This window comes from Temnothorax longispinosus, chromosome 9 (genome assembly GCF_030848805.1).
Source record: "Temnothorax longispinosus isolate EJ_2023e chromosome 9, Tlon_JGU_v1, whole genome shotgun sequence".
Lineage (NCBI taxonomy): Eukaryota > Metazoa > Arthropoda > Insecta > Hymenoptera > Formicidae > Temnothorax > Temnothorax longispinosus.
Window position 1 is genome coordinate 10645561 of NC_092366.1, and position 20045 is coordinate 10665605.

Genomic DNA, 20045 nt, shown 5'->3' on the forward strand with positions numbered 1-20045 from the left:
CGACGGAAGAACTCACAACGTTGCTTACGCAAATTAAGGACATTCTTAATCGCGGCTTAGAACCGCTGAGTGACGACCCTGAAGACGTCTCAGCTCTCACACCAGGTCATTCCTCATTGGAGATCCAATCACTACCATACCCGAGCCAGCTCTGATTGACCTAGCAACCTCACGACTATCTCGGTGGCAGCTCATCCAGCAGCATGTTCAGCATGTTTAGACCAGGCCGTCTCATTATCTGCAACGCCAGCAGGCGATATCCAAGTGGCATCATCCTAACAACAACATCAAGATGGGTTCCATGGTGCTGCTCACCGACGAACGCTTTCCACCGTGCAAATGGCCACTCGCCAGAGTAACAGCTTTGCACCCCGGCAGGGATGGACTCACCAGGGTGGTTACCCTCAAGACGGCCCCGACACTCACTCGGCCAAGGGCCAAGCTTGCCATACTACCCATTTCAACCGAATGAAGGATCAAGAGTAAGGAATCATCAACAAGGTTGCTGATGGCGGGCGGAATGTTCGAGATTCCGTTAACGTTGCGCCGTCCGATCAGATGGCAGCATCGATCGGGTATCGACTCCCGATCACCGCGGCAGCTCGCGCCCGCACGGGCGCGCTCATCGCCAACGTCTTCCTCGCGATATTCAGAGTCGTAAAAATGGCCGCGCAGTGATCAGACGCACGACGTGTGCTCTGTGCATTTTCGATTGTGACTAAACATTGAAGTGCCCACCGCAGTGATTTCAACAGCTGCCGAGATACTGCATTAACATGTAAAGCGACCGCTCATTCAGCTCTACTCGGGTACATCAACACGACGACTCAGGCTCACATGTGCGCGAGTGCCGACCGCCACGTGTCTCACCGGCTCACGGGCGATTCATCGAAGAGGACGGCAATTAATATAATTGCCTCTCATGTACACGGACTCTATATACATCTCATTTTGCTCACCGCTCATTACTCTCAGGTCAGATTGTATCAATTTTGACGCATTAAAGACGCATTAAAGACGGCTCAGACTGTGGTCTGAGTTACACAAAAATAAAGTGAATATTTAGTTAACACCTTCCACGCGCGTCCTTCTCATCCCGCTTCCATCGCCGGGATTAATCAGGGATTTCGCGAACAGAATGCAATACGAATAAAAAATTATATTGTATTGACAGACATGGATAATGTAAATATTTTATGATTTAAGCATTATAATAATTGCGTCACAATATTAATTTTTTAAGCTTTTATTTCCATTAAATAGTTACTTTATAACTGTAAAAGTCACAACAAAATTTCTGTTTGTAATTTGGCAATTTTGAAAATTAAAATATTATATAATAGGTACATTTTCAGTACTACATCCGCTTATTTATTAAATAAGAAGTTAAATTAAGCAACTAATTAAATTATTAATATTAAATATTAATACAATAAGATATTGAATTTACATTTATCAAAATAAAAAATAAGTTCAATTATAAAAATAAATATTAATAATTGGACTTATTAAAAATTAAATAATTTGTTCAGGTATTGCGCTCAAATTCTTTTCGCGTTTTACAACGCCTAACTTTTTTACTTTAGATGGCACGACGCTCGAGTCGCCACTCTCAAAGGGCCCCCACCTCCTTCCTCACTCGTTAGGTATCATGGCCGCACTTGCTTGCGTTTCTTCGAACGTGTCGAGTCTGTTACCTCTTTCTTGACAGATTGATCGTTGCGGCGCGTGTTCTGGAGACCAAACGAGCGAGAGTCGGATCACCAGGGAGAGCTCACCGCCAGGAAAGGGAGAGGAGTCCGGTCCAGTGAGCGAGGCTCTTAAGAGATTCTCATTGGGACGCCATATTTGAAGACAGACATTAGTCAAAAAGGTACAAGGGCCTATGCTAGAGTTTATATTCGTCTTGAGATCTGAGAATTACTTTCATTCTTATGGCTCTGGCTTGAAATTCTAGCCCAAGAACCGATCTTATAGACATTAATGCAGAGGCCCCCTTCTTTTTTTATTTTTCTTTCTTCTTTTTTTTATAATTGGTATTACGTTTCAGTAAACATTCGGACTCACATTTTCAATCAGTAATCCAGACATCTTAATTCCGTCCTGTAAGATCTAGTTTTTTCTTTCAGTTCATTTATTTTTTATTCTATTCTATCTTCAGGACAAATTACTGATTTGGTTTGCTTTTATTTCAACTAATGTAAAAACTTTTTAGTTACTCTCAATTTCTTTTACGTCAACATATTTTCTTTTTTTGTAAAGATAACTACACATAATAAAGACAAAATTGACTTCAAAGGAACTCTCTTTCTGTCGCTCACCTATCTAAGAATTCTAGACAAACCTGCCGTGTTTGCCATTACTTTTTAAACATAATTAAATTAAATAAAAAAATTAAATAATTAAAAATAAATATTAAAGACAGAAAGTAAAAAAGTTTTTATATGTAGGCACCTATATACAGGCATTATACTAATTATAATTGTATTCAGCAGAAAGCTGCTTAATTTGCAACTGCAATTGTAAAATTCGTGTATTTGATTGGTGTATTACTCTTAGTTTCGGCCAAAATTAAAAGCATACACCAATCACATTCACAAATTTTACAACAATTGCAAAGTAGTTTTCTCTGCTGAACACAGCTTTTCATTACTTGCGTTATATGTATGAGCCGCCATTTGCTGCGCGTGCGCAAACAACCCGGCAACCGAACAACGACTTGAATATTTTGTTGAGCACCGACGGCGCCAAACAGCAGTGCTGCAATTGGATATAAGTCTGTGATCGGAACTTCGGAAGGTTGTTAATAGACTAAAATAAGGTAGAGAATAACGTGTAAGCGCCGAATTGCGGTAGAGATAAGTGTAAGCGCCGATTTGCGATATATGGTTCCACCTGTCGATTTGGACTGACGGGATCCGATTTGGAGCAGTGTGAGACGATACTCCGAACAGGGACTGCGGAATCGGATTATGTTATGTGAAACGGAGCAAGCGGTAAAACTGTAAATCGAGCGAACGTAATAAACGGAGCAAGTAATTTTCTATATATGTCGTCTTACTTATTAAAAATTGCCTACAAACGTAAGTCGCGAAAGGCTATATATTTTACAGTCTTTTACGTCTTACGTTTTTCTATGTATGCTTTACTTTATGTCCACGCTACAACAGATGTCTCGTTCTTTGTTATCAGCCGAACGCTGCCCTTGCGGCAACCCAATGCAAAATATTAACCATGTAATATTTAATTGCGGATTGTACTGTAGTAAAACCTCTTATTTAGTCAAATACATTGAGAAAACCTTTCCTCAATCTCCAAGAGATATTATCCCATTTTTAAATAATCCCTCTCATCAATTCATCCGTCTTCTCCTCGCAACTTGCAAGTCTATGGATCTCCCCCCCTTAGAAAAAGCCGAAAAGTTTAATCGGAGGATTATGTTAATCGCAGACGGTGAATCGGATCATATCTGCAGTGAGGAAATAATCAATATCGAGTCGAAATCGATTTATTTTGAGTCGAAAAGTCATCGAAAGTTGTGCCATAAATCAATTGAAATCGATGATTATTTCAATTACTTTTTGATGTACGTTTTCGACGTCAATTAGACGTCGATTCGATGGGTCATTTCTCGCTGGGTAATGTTTAATATCTCGCGTCGCGGGGCAGAGCGACGCTTTTTTCTGCCAGATTCGGTCGTTTTAGCAAAAACGCGTCGATTGAGCCTAATTTCATCGAAATCGGTGAAGAGTGAACTCTCCTTCAGATTTACCCCGAGATTAAACAGCGATCGGAATTAAGGATCCACACATGAGATAATTAGCTGACTTATATTTCGTGTACCGTGGTGCGAGTATTCGCACCTGGCGCCCATACCGAACTTTAGAGAATACCTGGTCGAGCTATCATACATTATTAATACTTTTTACCGATTTCAGGATACATTTCCTACATTTAGATATTTAGTAAATTTGACGGCGTGCTTCTTCTCGGCTGGCGAGACCGAGGGAACTCGCGTCGTCATAAAATCGACAAACATTTTAAGACAAGAATTATTTCGCTATCTGTTTTTTAACTAGCACTTTATTCTTGAGGTCACACTTTAGGGTTGTTTTTGCGTATAAAGGATGCAGCACAAAAATCGTCAGTTTGCAGTATATTTTGTAGGATCGTGCACGATGTTTCGCAGAATGTTACATGGAATTTTGCTGATTGGTTTTACAGCAAAAGAGACATATCTAACAAAGGGGTTGTTTTCCGCATATGAAAATGGAGCAATAAAATTGGTCAATATGTATTTTTCGAGCATTAAAATTATAAAACAGGTTGCGATCGATAAATTTCCGAAATTATTATTATTTTTGGCACTTCTCTCTTGTATGACGCACATTTTGGGATTGTTTTCGGCGTAAAGGGTAGCGTACCAAAATTTATACTTGTGTATATTAAAAGCACATAATTAGCACTAAATTATGGTATGTGTTTTATTTTTATTATTATTTTTTCAAACTGTTTTAAAAGTTAGCATAAAAATCAATTCTTGCTAAACGGCTGGAGTAATAAAATCAGGATTAGAGCAATAAATTAGCACATAAAGAGCACTAAATCTTCCGGACGTTTCATGTGATTATGCCTATATTGGCATGCTAATTATTAAGTAATAGACATCCTTACGGCTTGCACCGAAAGGAGGCTCATCATGATAGTCCGTCCTTGAGCACCGTGGACCGCGCGAAAGTAATCGAAATACATATGTAAGTCTTTATACAAACGACACAAGATATAAGAAATTAAATTATATATGCAACAGGGTTGGTAAATATATGTTTAAAAAGATATCCCGCGTTCATGAAAATAATAGAGAGGTGACGTTACTTTGGCGCATGATTGTTGCCAGTTTCATTGGAATAAATAAGTGTCCGATTTCGCTCGATAAAACAATAGCTAAATAATAGAAACGGCCAAGTTACGAGCTATTAATAGGTGTATATTTATTAAAATCAATTTAACAACGAATGTGTTCGCAATATAAAAAAACAACGTTGACGTTTCGAGCCTTACTTGGCCTTCTTCAGAACAAACCGCATAAATCCAATCTAATCGCTTCATAAATTTTAACGCATCAAATCACACTAAAAAGAACTGAAAATTCGCAACGAGCATTGCCACAGTCGCTTGTAGTCCGGGAGCCAGCTGCCATTTTTTATGACCAAAATTAAGAAACCTAAGATTTTGCTGCATGGTTCATTTAGTATTGCTATTAAATGAAGTGAACGTCAGCTTGCGCATTTGCGGTACGTGTTGCCGCAGCAGCCACCCACACATGTATAATTGTAAAAAAAAAAAAACAGACATAAAGAAAGCTAAGACTTTGTTTGTACGTTTATTATGATCTAAATAAACGGAAAATAGTAGTCAGCTGACTTCATGGTGGGGGATTGTACGTCAGCTTCCCGCCCAAACATGCGAAAAATATGCGCTGAGTAAACTTATACGAAGAAAGCTGAAATTTGGGGAAGTGATAGTCGACTTTAACAGTTTCACGAAAATAATTGTCCGCTGAGCTTTTTGTGGTGGAAAAGTGCTCAGCTGACGACTGAAAGATACGGCGCATCGCTATGCGCGCGGGCGCGTGGCATCCTTTACTGCATCAGCTGAGCACTTTTCCACTGCGAAAACCTCAGCGGACAATTATTTTCGTGTAACTGTTACAGATAACTATAAGTTTACAAATTTCTTGGTTTCAGATAACTTGATTTTTATTAATAAAACAGTGCGTATATGCGCGCGGGCGCGTTGCGTTTATCGCACTCAGCTGCTTATCTCTGACGCTCAATTATACCCTTAAGGGTCGATGCAGACACAGCCGTGCCGTACCCGTATCGTTAACATTAGACAAGGATTGAGACAACATTAGACAAGGATGGAGACAATAGGTATCCTTGTCTGACCCTACTGAAAAAAATCACGTCACGAAATCACGTCATGAAATTACATCACGAAATCACGTAACGAAATTACGTAATTAATGACATAATTAATCACGTAACGGATTGTTCCAAATCGGTACGTGATTTTAAAAATCACGTAATTTAAAAAATTACGTAATGCTGGGAAACACATTTTTTTTTAAATCTGGATAAAGTTATATAGGAACTACAAAGTTTGTTTAATTGCTTCTTCGTCGTAACTTATGCATGTAAAACATGATTTAAGCAAAATAAGTGGTTCTAAATAAAAAATCAATACTGTATATTAATTATATTGTCTATAATTTTATTTTTATGAGTCAACTTTTTAAGTATATAAGTGAGTGTAAAAGTGCATAAGTATAAGTATATAAGTGTGTATATCAAATATAATAATATAATAAAAAAAATAGCATATATAACATAGACAACTTAGATATATGTTATGGTAACGTTAACAAGGTTAACTCATTTTAACATTGGTAATATGGTAACACTAAACTTAATCACTATCCGATAATGATTCACTGGAATTTGAACCATTGCTACTTTATGAAGAACTTGATGAATTGGGCGATGTTGGACGTCAATGACGTTTTCTTTGTTTTTCTTCTTCTTCTGCAAAACATTTTTAACATCATTATTATTAAGGTGTTTTTAATTTTTTATTAGTAACTTTTAGAATATATTGTTTTCTAATTTTTTGTATTTATTTATTGAAAGACTTTGTTTTAAAAAATCTAGACTGTTAAGATTTAGCATGTTAATTAAAAATGTTTATTATTTTTTATAATTATCTATGCTAACAATAAATGTTTAAAAATATTAAAATTTTTTATTTAATTCAATATCTTATATTTTACATGTAAACACAACTATATTACAAATTATTTTTTAAAGTATCTTTTTACTGTTAAAGAGTTCTTTAACTGTGTATAAAGTAATGAGAAAAATATCAATTATTAAAAGAAAAAGTACTATACCTTAAAGATTAATTCCATTAAGTTACTTGTTTTTATAAATTTTTATGAATATATCAATCTATAAACACATATTTTCCATTAAAAAATACAAAAAAATATTACCTTTAAACATATAAAAATTATTTGTCTATTGTTGTTTAAAAAGTATTGACAAACACAGCAGGTATGACGAGAATTCTTGAGTACGTGAGCGATAGAAAGAGAGTTCCTTTTAAGAAAATTTCATCTTTATTGTATGTAATTCTTTCTAAAAATATGCCGACGTAAAACAAATTGATATGAACTAAAGAGTTTTTACGTGAATATAAACAAACAAATCAGTAATCAGTTTTAAAGATAGAATAGAGAATAAACTAAAAAGAGTCAGATCTTACAGGACGGAATCAAAGTATCTAAATTACTGACTGAGAATGAGAGTCCGAAACGTATTTGAATGTAATGCTGCTGACGAAAAAAAGAAAGATAGAAAAATGAAAAAGGGGGCCCTCTGGATGAATGTCTATCAGATCGGTTCTTGGGCTAGAATTTTAGGCCAGAGCCACAAGAACAAAATGCAGATCTCAGATCTGAAAACGAGAATGAACCTAGCAGAGGCTCTTGTACTTTGACGACCAATGTCGATCTTCAATATGGCGTCTTAAGATTCGGAATCTATCAATATTCCCTAACCTAACCTAACCTAACCTATCAAAGGCCCCGCTCATAGGATTAGATCTCTCGCCTCGATCTTCCCTCACGGACGCTAGTCGTTGCAGCTCTCCTTTTCCTGCTGATGAGTCCACTCCATGGTCATCTGAATCTTGCTCGGTCAGAGTCCAAAACTTTTGCAGTTGTCAAGATGAATCCGAAAGAAGGGCAGAGAATCGACTCGTCCGAAAGATCGTATGCAACTGCGGCCATGACACCTGAGCGCTCCCACCTCCTTCTTCTCTTGTCCTGAACAAGGTGGGGGCGCTCAGGTGTCATGGCCGCAGTTGCTTGCGATCTTTCGGACGAGTCGATTCTCTGCCCCTCTTTCGGATTCATCTTGACAACAGCAAAAGTTTTGGACTCTGACCGAGCGAGATTCAGATGACCAAGGAGTGGACTCATCAGCAGGAAAAGGAGAGCTGCAACGACTAACGTCCGTGAGGGAAGATCGAGGCGAGAGATATAATCACATGAGCGGGGCCTTTGATAGGTTAGGTTAGGTTAGGTTAGGGAATATTGATAGATTCCGAATCTTAAGACGCCATATTGAAGATCGACATTGGTCGTCAAAGTACAAGGGCCTCTGCTAGGTTCATTCTCGTTTTCAGATCTGAGATCTGCATTTTGTTCTTGTGGCTCTGGCCTAAAATTCTAGCCCAAGAACCGATCTGATAGACATTCATCCAGAGGGCCCCCTTTTTCATTTTTCTATCTTTCTTTTTTTCGTCAGCAGCATTACATTCAAATACGTTTCGGACTCTCATTCTCAGTCAGTAATTTAGATACTTTGATTCCGTCCTGTAAGATCTGACTCTTTTTAGTTTATTCTCTATTCTATCTTTAGGACTGATTACTGATTTGTTTGTTTATATTCACGTAAAAACTCTTTAGTTCATATCAATTTGTTTTACGTTGGCATTTTTAGAAAGAATTACATACAATAAAGACGAAATTTTCTTAAAAGGAACTCTCTTTCTATCGCTCACGTACTCAAGAATTCTCGTCATACCTGCTGTGTTTGTCAATACTTTTTAAACAACAATAGACAAATAATTTTTATATGTTTAAAGGTAATATTTTTTTGTATTTTTTAATGGAAAATATGTGTTTATAGATTGATATATTCATAAAAATTTATAAAAACAAGTAACTTAATGGAATTAATCTTTAAAGTATAATACTTTTTCTTTTAATATATGATATTTTTCTCATTGCTTTATACACAGTTAAAGAACTCTTTAAGAGTAAAAAGATACTTAAAAAAATAATTTGTAATATAGTTGTGTATACATGTAAAATATAAGATATTGAATTAAATAAAAAATTTTAATATTTTTAAACATTTGTTAGCATAGATGATTATAAAAAATAATAAACATTTTTAATTAACATGCTAGATCTTAACAGTCTAGATTTTTTAAAACAAAGTCTTTCAACAAATAAATACAAAAAATTAGAAAACAATATATTCTAAAAGTTACTATTAAAAATTAAAAAACACCTTAATAATAATAATGTTTTGCAGAAGAAGAAGAAAAACAAAGAAAACGTCATTGACGCCCAACATCGCCCAATTCATCAAGTTCTTCACAAAGTAGCAATGATTCAAATTCCAGTGAATCATTATCGGATAGTGATTAAGTTTAGTGTTACCATATTACCAATGTTAAAATGAGTTAACCTTGTTAACGTTACCATAACATATATCTAAGTTGTCTATGTTATATATGCTATTTATTTTATTATATTATTATATATTGATATACTCACTTATATATACTTATACTTACGCACTTATATACTTAAAAAGTTGACTCATAAAAATAAAATTATAGACAATATAATTAATATACAGTATTGATTTTTTATTTAGAACCACTTATTTTGCTTAAATCATGTTTTACATGCATAAGTTACGACGAAGAAGCAATTAAACAAACTTTGTAGTTCCTATATAACTTTATCCAGATTAAAAAAGAAATGTTTCCCAGCATTACGTAATTTTTTAAATTACGTGATTTTTAAAATCACGTACCGATTTGGAACAATCCGTTACGTGATTAATTATGTCATTAATTACGTAATTTCGTTACGTGATTTTGTGATGTAATTTTATGACGTGATTTGGTGACGTGATTTTTTTCAGTAGGGGATGTTTCTGTGCACGGTTCGGATACGGCACGGCTGTGTCTGCATCGACCTTAAATATGTATACATGACAATATAAACAGTAAATACGTATATATAATATTATAAATAATAAACATTTACACATGCAAATGCCAGAAGTAAATATTTATAGATACAGAGATGTATTTCCGTGTCTCGGCTACACGCTCATAAACACCGGAGTTTTATGATCAAATACAATTGTAGCCCAGCTGACTAAAAGGACCGTCGCTACAGGTATATCCGTAAACGGTTTATAGTTTGAAAGGCTCCCTTTTGCTCCCACCACAACGTCCCTGCGTCCGGCGGCGACTACCTGGACAACGATGACATATTTCGTCTGCCAGCAAAAAATATAGACGGGTCAGCTCTACCGCCTTGCAAAATCGAACTGCACCAACATTTGCTTCGGACGACGTACATCGCTAATATTTGGGCCCATGATGCACATCTTGCTGTTTCAACTGAATTGCACCCGACTGATTACGGCTGGAGAGAAGAGGACAACAAATTTTTGTTCAAATGGTTCGACGGCGATCAGCTACCCCCTTCTCTTGGCGATATTACCATCGAGGAAGAAAAAGAAAGTACTGCAGGTCAGAATTATACTTCACTATTTCTTTATTCAAGTGTAATTTTTAGATTAGTTTTGTTTTTAATTTAAAATTACAGTTTAGAAACAATTAAAACAATTTTTTATTATAACGTGAACACTTTTTATAAATAATATTCTAATTAATTTCAAAATTTTGCTCTTGCGTTATTATATTATTATATTATATATGTATTAAAATTATAAAACTAAAACTTTTTATGCGATTATTTTTTATGTAATAATATATTATTTATTATATTTGCTTACAGATGATGAGGATTGGACGCCGATGATCGATATGGATTACAGCGACCACGAAAGCGAGCAAGAGTTTGAGGGCGATGATGAGGAAGACTGAAGAGTAAATGTCTCATACCTCATACGTATTTAAAAAAAAAACGTAAATAAAAAATTATTTTTGTCAATAAATGCGTTAAATATAATTACATATTTGAATATAATCAATAGCATAATTTAGCGTGAGAGAGAAGCAGCTGATGCCGTAAGATAAGCGCAACGCGCCCGCGCGCATATACGCACCGTTTTATTAATAAAAATCAAGTTATCTGAAACCAAGAAAGCTAAAACTTTGTAAACTTATAGTTAGTTATCTGTAACAGTTACACGAAAATAATTGTCCGCTGAGGTTTTCGCAGTGGAAAAGTGCTCAGCTGATGCAGTGAAGGATGCCACGCGCCCGCGCGCATAGCGATGCGCCGTATCTTTCAGTCGTCAGCTGAGCACTTTTCCACCGCGAAAAACTCAGCGGACAATTATTTTCGTGAAATTGTTAAAGTTGACTATAACTTCCCCAAATTTCAGCTTTCTTAGTATAAGTTTACTCAGCGCATATTTTTCGCATGTTTGGGCGAGAAGTTGACGTACAACCCCCCACCATGAAGTCAGCTGACTATTATTTTCCGTTTATTTAGATCATAATAAACGTACAAACAAAGTCTCAGCTTTCTTTATGTCGGTTTATTTTTATTATAATTATACGTGTGTGGGTGGATGCCGCGGCAACACCCACCGCTACCATGGAAGCTGACGTTCACTTTGTTTATTAGCAGACCGAATTGAACACTAGCCGAAAATCTCAGATTTCTTAAAATAATTCACTTAAAATGGCAACTGGCTCCCGGACTATTGTGAATCTCTTGCGATGATCACACATACTATTGAGACGATGAAGGAAGTCTCCGTATCTTTCGCTGCACTGACTTCTTATGTGAGTGTCCCGCTTAACAAATTTTTACTTAATTATTCGCGTCTCTTATCATAATTTTATACTGTGTTCAGTTGCCATTAAGACGGTCGGGTGACATAAAGATTCGCGAATGCAGGGACATCACGGATGTTCAACTTGTTCTTGCGGCGGAGGAGACGACCGACAATATACATTTGACGAATACCTGAGGTGTTTGACTTTTTACATGTTGCGACGGTTGCGAATTTTCAGTCCTTTTTGGTGTGATTTGATGCGTTAAAGTTTATGAAGCGATTAAATTGGAATTATGCGGTTTGTTCTAAAGAAGGCCAAGTAAGGCTCGAAACGTCAACGTTGTTTTTTTATATTGCGAACACATTTGTTGTTAAATTGATTTTAATAAATATACACCTATTAATAGTTCGTAATTTGGCCGTTTCTATTATTTATTCATTGGAATACTTTCTGGCGCGAAGTTATTTATGACCACGTGGCCAGCCTATGATTACTGATTTTTTGAGAAACCGGTTCTAAAATGTTTCTAATGTCTGTCTGTCTGTTTGACTGCAAACTACTCATTCATTAATATGGATCGATTTTCTAGAAACCGGTGCCAAAAGTCTAATTTTTCGGGAATGGTGTCTGTTGAGAATTGAATAAGTGCGAACTAAATATTCGCGAAGGGAATATTCGAAGAGAAAGCGAGCCTTGTTCGAGAACGCTCGATTTGCTCTAAACCGCGAGTATTTACGTTCCCCCCCTTTTTTTGTGTTTTCTCGAGCAAACGGCTCGCAGGTGTACATCGCGTGATCGCACGCATCGCCCCCAATAGTCTGTTCGCTAGACGATTTGGAGCCAATCAGCGGATCTCACGTCACGAAATTCCTCGCGGCCTTACGCGAAGCTCCGGCCGCGATCCCTTGCCTGCTCCTGCCGGGACGGACAGTGAGCCATCACAATTCGTACGCGACACTTGTGTTTGTCGATATCGAAAACGGAGTCGAATCGTAGCGAATACGAATTTGTGTAATCGCGAGTGCAATATTGTAACCAACTTTAAATAAATTGACTCTTGTTAGATTATCAAAAGAAGCGGACTATTTTTTGTGCTTTCCTCGGCGCGGCGCGCGAAAACCTCGAGCGGTCCACTAACAGTGTCGATGGATTTAATTTTTCATTAATGGACCGATTTTCTTGAAAAACTATATAATATGTATGTTTGTCCGCTATGCAAATGTACAGTTTTTAACCGAATCCTAAAGAATTATATATGAAACAGGAGTAGAATTTTCTGGGGATAGCAATGATGTGTATTATTTTTTGTTAGCAATTTTTTGAAAACCGGTTCCGAAATTTTTCGGGAAATATACATAATATTTAGGGTCGTTTAAAAAAAAAGTTTGACCACGAACTATTCATTCGTTAATGGACCGAATCTTAAAAAATTATATATGAAACAGGGGTAGAATTTTCTGGGGATGGCAATGATTATTGAAGTGAAACTTCTTTAGGCACGGTAGTAAGTTCGATTCGCGACACGAAAAAGTGTAACGGAAGTGAAACTTCTTTGGTATGGTAGTAAGTTCGATTGTGCGACACGAAAAGTGTAACGAAAATTTGGCCAATAGGCGTACGGCGTTGGCGAGACGGTTCTTCTTCTGGCACGGTAGTAAGTTCGATTATGCGACACGAAAAGTGTAACGAAAATTCGACCAATAGGCGTACGAAATAAAACTTCTTTGGTACGGTATAATAGTAAGTTTGATTATGCGACACGAAGAAACGTCACAAAATAGTGTCACGAAAATTCGACCAACAGGCGTACAAAGTGAAACTCCTTTTGGATCGGTAAGTAAATTCGATTTTGCGACTCGAAAGCCAGAACTGCGTGTAACACTATATTTTCGAGTTGCGGGCGGCTTAGAGTGACTACCCTGGCGGAAATATTTCTACAAAATTTAAAAAACTATAAAATATAATTGCCAGAATCTATTAAATTCTACATGAATTTAAGAAGTACTACAAAATCCTACATGAAAATGCTAGAATTGGAACACTTTTGTAAATTTTTGTAGTATTTTACAAGTAAGTAGATGTTTTAATTTTTTAAGATTTTGTTTGTTCTTAAATTTTTAAAATTTGTAGATCTTTGTACTATTTTTTATAAATTGTAGTTTTTTATAAAATACTACTTGCAATAATTTCTTGATTTGAGAACATTGTAATTTGTGGTACTATTTCGTAGATATTTCTACAAGAAAATAACCACCCGGGAAAAAATGGAGGAGATCTGACCATGTCTGATTTGATAAAATGAGATACAACGAGATCTGAAATTCCAGTAAAGTCAGATCTGATTGGATACAATTTTATCTTGCCAGATCTGCATGGCCATATTTAATCACATGCAGCCAGATATGCTAAACTATAATCCGATCTCACCAGATCTGACCATTGCTGCCGTTCGATATTGAATCGCAGATCCAATCGGATCTCTTCCGATCTAATCGGACATTATCTGATTGCTTCAGATCTCCTGAAGTACGAGCAGACATTATGCCTCAGATCTTGTCGGATCTGAGCAGACTTAGTCAGACATATCTTGATCTCACCAGATAAGACCAATCTTGGCTTACAAAGTTGTGTTGCTGATTCAATCAGATCTTTTCCGATTTTGCCGGATCTGAGCAGACCTAGTCAGACATATCTTGATCTTACCAGATAAGTCCAATCTTGGCTTACAAAGTTGTGTTGCTGATCCAATCAGATCTCTTCCGATCTTGCCGGATCTGAGCAGATCTCGCCAGTATAGAACTTATAAAAATTTCGTTCTCAAATCGTCCATTATTAATTTTTACATCCAATGTTGGACATTATATCAAGTATAATATTAACTCTGTAAAGGGGAAGCTTTTAAATAATTTTTGGTCAAAAAATTAATTAATTTTTATATTAAAAACAGTTTTCTCAATTTTGAAACATTAACATATATAATAAATATAGTCTCTGCTAATTTAATAATAATAATTGTTAATTTCGACACCATATTTAGAATTTATTATAAATATTCCATTAAAAAAGTACCGTGCAAAATTAATTAATAATAGGTAAATATAAAAGATTAATGTGTATATGTATATATAAAACATAAATCTTTTAAATTATTTTGCAAACATACCTTATAATTTAAACTGATAAAATAATATAATCACATATAAACTTATATAGTCATATAAGATTATATATGATCAGATCATAATGTTGCATCTCAAAGTATCCGATAGATGGCATCCGACGGAATCTGATTCTCGTATTTAAAAGTTGATGAACAGTGGTATAAGAACGGTATCAGACATGGCAGTGTCGTGCTAAGTTGCGCCAAGTTATGTAAATCGTGGAACGGCACAACTTTTGTATCGTGGAGTCCACTTTTATAATAAAGTGGCACATTTAAAAAATAACATTTGAAAACAACAATTTTCTGCAGCGGATGGATACCGGATCGGATCAGATCTACTCATGTCTGATTGGATCTGAGCAGATATAATAGATTATTCTTGTTACATATCTGACTCTATCCTCTAGGATCGGATCAGATCTACTCATGTCTGATTGGATCTGATCAGATAGGGCCAATATTTTGATCAAACCAGATCTGAGTGGATTGGATCTGATGAGATCTGCTCAAATCTGTTCAGATCTCTTCCATTTTTTCCCGGGCATTTCTACAAAAAATTAAATATTTTAACAAAAATGTACAAATTTCTATTTCTAGTTAAATTTTGTAGTTATTCATAGAAATTTTTTCCGCCAGGGTAATTCCGTTGCATTGTTTTTGTATTAATTTCAGAAAAGTTATGGCAAAGCTTTGCCTTCAGAAGTTTCACTTCTAACGCGCGTGGCAACCACGCGTTTATTTTTTTTTGTTACTGATTTTTTGGAAATCGGTTCCGAAATTGAATTACATATGAAACAGGGTAAATATATGTTTAAAAAGATATCCCGCGTTCATGAAAATAATGGAGAGGCGACGTTACTCTGGCGCATGATTGTTGCCAATTTCATGGAAATGCTTTTTGGCGCGAAGTTATTCATGACCACGTGGCCAGCACATGATCACGTGACGTATTACTTCTTGCACGCGCGCTTTCTAAAAAAGACGATCATCGTTCTGCTTGAGCCTTTACGCTGAGAATCTTCCTGTGTCTGATATCTTTCTTTTCTACGTAATGTTGATCGTTCTTCGAGTATCGAATTTCCGTGATTACGAATACGAAAAACAGCTTATTTCACTAATCTAGGAGGTAAGATAATATGCTTAAGCCTTCACGCTGAGAATCTTTCTGTTCCTGATATCTTTTCACGCAAAGCTGATCGTTCTCTGGATATCGAATTTCCGTGATTACGGATTGAAAATTGTTTTCTAGAAAGTATTAAACATTTTGCAGATATTACATTTGTTATTTTCCAGTTAGGTTTATAATTTAGACCGGCATAAGCAAACCCGGCATCACCCTAGGAACCGGCCCTAGGATATGCATTTTCCTCCTCCAATGAAAAACAAAAAAAGGCCCAATACCTCAAAATTTGCGGAAATTTGAAAAATCCGATTGAGCAATTTCTACGTGGTACATATCGGGTTACGCAAATACTGGCGGTAACAAAAAATGAAAGATTATCAAAAAAACTAAAAAATATGTTTTTTTTAACTATAGGAAATTATAAACGAAAATAAGTGAGTGAGTGTGTGTGTAGGTTTTGGGAAGAGATCGGAGCCCGGGGACAAAAAACCCCCATACAAAATTGTCTGAAAAAGGTCCATTTTTCAAAAGAAATTTTTTTGGAGGTAAATATTACTATTCCGGGAAAAGAAGGAAGAGCTTTTGAGCATGCGCGAAGCGCGGGCAAAAAAGCTAGTATATTTTAAAATTATAATTTATGTTAAGGACGTTCACCGGTCCTTATACCAGAGAAAATCGATTTTTTCTAGATTTTCTTGAAACTGTGAATTTTACCTAAATAAAAGTTGAAACTTTGAAGCTCAGTATTTCGATTTGTATACCGCAAGAGGTACTGAAATTTATACCACACATAAAGCACACCTAAATTAACGTATATTCACAGTTTCAAGAAAATCTATAAAATTTCGATTTTCTCTAGTATAAGGACCAGTGAACGTCCTTAAAGTAGAAAAGTAAGCGTAGTAAAAAACGTAAATACAGGGTATTCTCTGCTTTAACCAAAAGCACAAACTGTTGTCTGCTTTAATTGTGATCCTTTAAATTTTTGTCTCAAAACATTTTTCGAATAAAGAGCCATGTATTTGTATTACTAATTACATCTTAAACTTCAAGCAAGGACTGTCATTAATTTGTTCTACTGAATATAATATATCAGACAACTATATTGAAGTAATAAATAACATAATATGATCTAGTTGAAATAGGGCGGCAGTGTGGTAGAGCGCCAGACTCGTAATCTGTGGAACCAGGTTCGAGTCCACTAGAGCCATGAAGCATGGAATGTTTTTCCGATAGCTGCGCCCCTCCGTGCAAGATAGGCTCTTGTGCGGAGAAAATTGGGATCCGTCTTTTGGAAACAGACGTTAAGCCGTTGGTCCAAAGGGTTGAAGTTTGGAACGTTCCTGGAGCGATTTTTTAAAACCGAATTTTTAAAACCGTCTTTCGCAAGGTGTATCGGTTCGGTCTCTTATGTAATTTGTGTGTGGCATTTAGAAGTTGCTCTGTGCCAAAGGGGAAGTGAAACAAATCGGTTTTAGAGATGCAAGAATTTTTTTAGTGGTCTGAAGGGTAGTTTATCGTGTGTAAGGGTGCCTTCCGACGCGTGTATTCGCTTCTACTATTTTTTGTTGTTTGTCTGACGCTTAGAACTAACTCTGTGCGAAAGGGGAAGTGGAACAAATCGGTTTTAGAGATGCAAGAATTTTTTTAGTGGTCTGAAGGGTAGTTTATCGTGTGTAAGGGTGCCTTCCGACGCGTGTATTCGCTCCTACTATTTTTTGTTGTTTGTCTGACGCTTAGAACTAACTCTGTGCGAAAGGGGAAGTGGAACAAATCGGTTTTAGAGATGCAAGAATTTTTTCAGTGGTCTGAAGGGTAGTTTATCGTGTGTAATGGTGCTTTCCGACGCGTGTATTCGCTCCTACTATTTTTTGTTGTTTGTCTGACGCTTAGAACTAACTCTGTGCGAAAGGGGAAATGGAACAAATCGGTTTTAAAAAATCGCTCCAGGAACGTTCCAAACTTCAACCAGCTCGAATTTTACAGGATCTAATTGAAATAAGAAACGAGATACATATCCATAAATTATTGTTTCAATTATCATTTCTTTACTTACTGACATCGTAACTTTAAGTAGGTATTAATTAGAAATAAATAGAACATGAGCGATGATTTTCCTTCTCAGAATCTTTTTTACTACACAAAATACACAAAATTTGTAAATTTCAAAGGAAATCGATTGAAAAGGGTACTATTATACTATATATTTACCAAAATTTATTTTGTTGTTATTGCTAATTTTGTAAATAATTAATATTTCTAAACATCATGGTATAAAATCAACGTCTATCATAATAATGGATAATAATGGACTCGATTCAACTAATTAGCATAATTGCCTACAATACAAATTGCGTTATAGATCACTTTCGCGTTCTCTTCAACTTTTACAATTTACAAGACAGCATATACGAATGTACATACATACCTACGTGTGCGATATTGGATACACTTTCCTTCTTAAAGATCTTCTCGATATCAGCTCCCTGCGATCAATATATATTGATATATTGATGATCACTATGGCTGATATTCATAATCGGATCTTATTTCAAGACCGTCTTAAGTAATGTCTTAAGTTGCTAATACGGTCATTCGATTTGCTGGACGGAGTCTTAAGACTGCCTTTGATCAGACTTAAGACGATCTTAGATATAAGATCCGACTATGAATACCGCCCTATCTGTCACGACGGTCACGACTGTCACTACACTGATAAATCCGACCCGCTGATATTTCGCTTTGTGTAACGCCTATTCTAATATCGTGACACTTCGATCCTTGCATGACGTGACCGAATTTGAAATTAAACGATCGAATTTAACGATGAGAGACCGCGGTGTTGCACGATATATATTTCTAGTTTATAACTGATTGACAGCACGGTAAACGCTCTGTTTGCACTGACAATGAGCGCACACACACGTATATGCTGTCTGTTTTCAAACACTCGAGGTATCTCAAAAACGCCATTTATTGATGCAAAAGCAACCGTACGACGACGACGACGACGTTTCTTAATTGTTAAATAATTTGTAAAATTTAACATTTTAGACTTTGCGTCGCAATATCTTTGCTCGTAGGGCTCGTAGCGGAAAAGTAAAAACACTTTTATTACATAATTCAAACCTAAGCTATTGATCAAGACTACTTAGAACTTGATCCGTTTACTCGTTATTAAGATCTGAAAATCTCGGGTACTTGCAACTCGTGCATTCGCGTTAAAGAGTCACGGCGCGGCGATGTCGCGTTGCGCATGTACTTGGCGCGAGACATTACCGTGTCTCTTGATTATGATATCCTTCTCCTTAGTCGTTCCCTCATTGCATAGAGGAAGCTTTGTTTTTGTAAACCTCGCATATAGACCTTTGACCGCGTATAAAGCTAGTTCTAATCAACCAAATCTTAAAGAATTATATATGAAAAAAGGTAGAAAAGACCGAAAAAAACAATGTTCTTTTGTTTTGTCTGCTAATGTGTTCAGAATGCTCTAAAACGTACAAAAACCACATTTTTACAAAATGTCCGCGCGCGTGTGTGTGTGTGTGTGTGTGTGTGTGTGTGTGTGGTAATTTTTAAATGCGTTTGATCGAACTGTGCGCAAACGAACTGTGCGCAAACGAACTGTGCGCAAATGAATTGTGCGCAAATGAACTGTGCGCAATTGAACTGTGCGCAATTGAACTGTGCATGCGCAATTGAACTGTGCGCAATTGAACTGTGAGCAAATAAACTGTGCGCAATTAAAAAATTTATATCTCTGTCAATACTGATCGTATAAAAAAAAATAAAAATGGAAATTGTTCGTAATTAAATTGTCTACAACTTTTATTTGAACTATTTTTTTATTCGAGTCGCCATTTTTCAACTATTGATAAAAAATGCGCGACGCGCTCACGTGTTTTTCATTTGTCATGAAATACCTATTATTTCAAAAAAATCTAGATCGACTGCAATTGGTCGTACAACATTTTTGTATATACCTTTTTTGTGTAAAATTTCATTCTCTACAACTTTTACGTCTTCACTTTTTCCCCTAATTGTGATACTTTTTGAGTTATTGGCAAAAAACCAATTTTTTGGACTTTTTTGCACCCCCATTTTTGCTACGACAATGGTACAGGGTGGGCT

General features: G+C 36.1%; 1 protein-coding gene and 1 long non-coding RNA gene across 2 annotated transcripts in view; both read right to left on the reverse strand.

Moving 5' to 3' along the window:
- The window catches only part of LOC139819259 (uncharacterized), a 255776-nt gene that overhangs the window by 207291 nt on the left and 28440 nt on the right, over positions 1-20045 (reverse strand). The gene's annotated exons all lie outside the window — the stretch shown is intronic.
- On the reverse strand, positions 5953-7832 carry LOC139818707 (uncharacterized). Its single transcript, XR_011733487.1, has 3 exons — positions 7637-7832; positions 6953-7010; positions 5953-6587 (listed from the first exon to the last, which is right to left on the reverse strand). It is a non-coding gene; the product is annotated as an uncharacterized lncRNA (long non-coding RNA).